At 44.2% G+C, this 4,300-nt stretch overlaps 1 pseudogene; it reads right to left on the bottom strand.

The window, feature by feature from the left end:
• Positions 1-2,347: 2,347 nt before the first annotated feature.
• Positions 2,348-4,300, bottom strand: LOC136475671 (uncharacterized; annotated as a pseudogene).

The following is a 4,300-nucleotide window of genomic DNA, read 5'->3' as shown; positions in this document are numbered from 1 at the left end:
TGCTTGGTTGGTGTGGCTCTTTAGTTAGTCTTTAAGAGCACACTAACATAGGGTAGTGTCATAGCTTTTGTGTGAATATACACTATCTAAACTAGAATTATGGTAGGTGGCTTGCATCTTGAGTAGGCTAGCGCAACACTTGCTTCGCCTCATATTTGTCTAACCATTTTGTTAAGTGTTGTTGTAGAAATTTTTATTAGGCTATTCACCCCCCTCTAGCCATTAGGACCTTTCAGCGACGCTTGCCATCGCCACCGCGGCTTGAGGAGGCTGCCTTCCCAGAGTTCCTCTGAGCAACCCACTCCTCTTCCGTCAGCAGCAGTTTGCCGCTGTCCTTCGTTGCTGTCGCCTACTCCAGGCGCTCGTCCACCGCCCGCAAACGGCCTGTCACATCCTCAATGGTGAGGGTGGACAAGTCCAGCATCGTCTCTATGGAGAGAGTGATCTAGATGTACTTTGTCGGCACGGAGTGGAGGTACTTGGAGATCGCCTCCTCTTCGTCGATGGTGACGCCATGGCTCTTCAGCTTGCTGATGAGCGTCTGCAGGTGGAGGGAGAAGTCCTGTATGGAAGATGGTAAATCTGAACTCTCTTTACTGAGTTGCCGTGGTAGTCTATTTATACAACTCTATTCATCTAGTCCTAGTACAGCGCACATGCTGCAATAGTAATTAGATAACACAGCAGGGTTGACTCTATGCCGGCCTCTGCATGTGGCTACAGTGTTGCAGGTGAGTCGTTCGGTGCCTGCACCTGCAGCGACTACAGTATCACAGCAGGAAGCCTTTTTGGCGCCGCCTTCCCTTGCTGTGTTCACACAAAATAGCAGTAGATTATGTAACATACTATACTGCACTTTTCCTTCTTGAACTGATGGGGCAATCTATATAGTTACTTCAATTTACACAAGCATCCACAAATAGTGTGCCATTCCTATTCGCCACCATGCGCGTGTGCAAAACAATATCTGGATTCGCACCCTTCAAAGCCCAATCAACTGCTTCTTGGTCTTTGCTGGATTAAGATATGATAGCTCGCATTAGTTCACCAAATGTAGTGCGTGTTTAGTTTACGAAATTTGGGAATTTAGCTACGGTAGCACTTTCGTCTTTATTTAGCAATTAGTGTTCAATCATGGACTAATTAGGCTCAAAACGTTCGTCTCGCAATTTCCAACCAAACTGTGCAATTAGTTTTTTTTTCGTCTATATTTAATACTCCATGCATATATCGCAAGATTCGATGTGATAGCTACTGTAGCATTTTTTTGGGAAACTTTTTGGAAACTAAACAAGCACGTATTAGGCCTGGCATACAATGAGTCTGGCAATCCAAAATGAGCAGATGCAGCAGCCTTCATTCTAGGATGAACATTCTCCAGAAAAAAAAACTAAATCCCAACTGCATCTGTTGCGCCATCAAACCTAGAATTGGGAATAATTAGCACCATTCAGCATGCTTTTTACACATAGCTTTTGTATGAAAACTAATGACTCAAGAAAAGAAAGTAAACCAACTGCACTAGTGTGTAAAAAACTGAACAAACAACAAAGAATAAATGCACTACGGCAAATGATTAGTTACATAAGAAATGCGCACTAACGGAAATGACTGGTTAGTGTTCACCTAAGGCTTAAGAAAAAGGCTTAAGAAAAAAAAAACATTATAGAACTTGTTCTCTAAACCCTAAGCCATGTGTAAGTGCAAGATGTGACAGATATCTTCATCATCTAGCGTGCCTCTGGAGTAAATTAGGAAACTTATCACCGTTGCTATTTTCTGCACTTCTTCCTATCAATAATATATGCAGGTCATGCCAAGAGAAATACTGTAAAACATAAAACTTATTCTAGGCTGTAACTGTAGTACTAACCAGATAATTGGATCTTTCCAGCTATTCCAGTCACAACACAGAACATTCCTCTCAGCTAGATTTTCAAAAATGTCCACTCTGATATTCAGATCTCTACCATATGTCCTAGCACAGCGATGTTTCCTCCACAAATGTTTGATTTCATGAATAGTGAATGACTGGTTGGTATAAGAAATGTACTCCCCAAAAGGATACAATCCCCTGTTTGACACAGAGGAACAAAAATTCGTAAGTGGATAATGACTATTAATCACTACTGCTATTAAACTATAGAATCTATTTATCATGGGTTCACAACCATGATAATATGCAACAATTCACAATTAAACATCCTGTAAAAATTAACACTATATAAGCAAGACAAAATTTGAAGAATGTTTAGGAACGACAACAGGAAAAGAAGCAATTCCATAGAACTCGGTGCTTCCAACCAATCGCGTAGTAGTCAATTAAAAGATAAAGATGAAAAGTAGCTGAGTGTAAATGCATTGCCTTGTTTGCCCGATGATCAAAGATTGGTTCAACATGACACTCAAGGCTCCCACTGCTAAGATCTTGTTTTTACAATTGCAGGAGAGAGAGGCCTTTTCAAGAGTCATTACGATGGAACGGTTGTCCTAGGAGGCCCGCCAGTTTGACATAGCAAATAGCCGAAAACACCCCACCCATGAGGCCATGAGAAACAACAATCTTAATCATAGCTTGGAAATGCATACATACATTTTCATCTCCAATTTACCATATTACATTAGCAACATATTTATTCTAAAATTCTCCAGCAACACACACAAGTGACGTTCAGATCCACATGTGTGCTTCATCTCCAGGAACGGCGCTACCTCCAGACTCCGCTTCCGTAGCAATGCACCGGCAAACCTATATAAAAAAAAGTAAATAGTAGTGAATGAGAATTATATATATGATTAAACACTGGTACCAATAGGATTAAGAAACATCCACACGAGATTCAGACTTAAGATGTTTCCAAGACCAACAGGCTATTTAGCATCATGTCAAATGATAGCAGATGGAGAGATCATCCATTATTAGAGAAAAACGACATGGATCCACCACACCAGCTTATCAAGCATTAGCACACTATATAATTTCCCCCCCCCCCCCCCCCTCTTCAGCTAAGCTTATCTCAGTCCAAATGCTGAGAAACTTTAATGTCCATGTTTGATCAAAGGAATATGTTTTTCTATAACACTCATTGATCATAAAACCAAACCCATCGATTCTCTTCCATGCTGTACTCCAGTCGGTAATAGAATCACACAATTATACAACTATGGGTAAAACCATGTAGGAATTCCCAGTTACCAGTATACTAGTAGTAATAATACAAATTGAACTGCTAGGTTAATCAAATCATATCCAAAGAGAGGTTAACAAAAATCTCCACATACTTGTGGTTAGCTCTGGAATATTGTTCCCTTGTCTACCGACCAAGGCACTACTCAAAATCTCATGAGTTCTTTGCACATACGAAGCCATTACAAACTGGTACACCGTTGAAATAGGCGTTTGGTCTCATGATCTGCAGGCAGAAGGCATCCCCCTACTTGTGTTCATATGGATACCGAAAGAAACTAGTGCAGTTGACCAAACAAAATCAATAATTAGAGGACTAGTACGTGGGAGCGGGAAACAAAATCCATAATCCCCATTTCATGCAAATGGTAATCAACCACATGTAAAGAAACAACAATGATAATAAAGAAACTAAAAACAGCTAGGCAACAGTTTCATAAAAAAAAAAAGATGATTACCTTGTACCAAATCCGCCTCCCATGGTCGGGGTCCGGGTCGGGGCCGGCGGCTTGGCACCTGGCGCTCAGCTCTTGATCCACCATCTCCGGGTAGCAGCTTTCGCGTCGTTGGTGAGGTCACCGAATTGGTTGATGCCGTACACGTTTTGCCCGGCGGCGCCGGCGTTGAGCCGGACGACGACGCGGCGGTTTCCCTTGAACAACCTGTACCGGCATTCCTCCTCACCGACGTCTCTGTAGGTCTTGCCGTACTTGGCCTTCCACCCCACGAACATCCGGCGGGTCTCCTGCTCGTACGATTGCTCCTCCCTTCCGGACCCCGTACCCACGGTAGATCTCCTCTATGGAGCGGGCGCTGAGACCGTTGAGGCCAGATGTGGTATCCCCGTCGGCCCTGGCCCAGGCGATGCGGCAGCGGCTCTCCTTGAACACCGCGTACCGGCACTCCTCTTCGCCGGCGTATTTATAGGTCTTCTTGTGCCTGGCCTTCCACTCCACGAACATCCGGCGGCTCTCCTGCTCATACGTGTCCGCGTCCGGCGGCAACACCAGCAGCATAGGCAGCGACACCAGCAGCGCCGCCGCCGCCGCCGCGAGAGCAACTGCGCAGCCCCGCCCCATCCTGTTCCTGTCGCCTCCAACGACGACGGTGGGC

This window comes from Miscanthus floridulus, chromosome 8 (assembly GCF_019320115.1).
Source record: "Miscanthus floridulus cultivar M001 chromosome 8, ASM1932011v1, whole genome shotgun sequence".
NCBI classification, from domain to species: Eukaryota; Viridiplantae; Streptophyta; class Magnoliopsida; order Poales; family Poaceae; genus Miscanthus; species Miscanthus floridulus.
The sequence above is the reverse complement of the archived record's forward strand: the minus strand, read 5'-3'. Positions and strand labels throughout refer to the sequence as shown.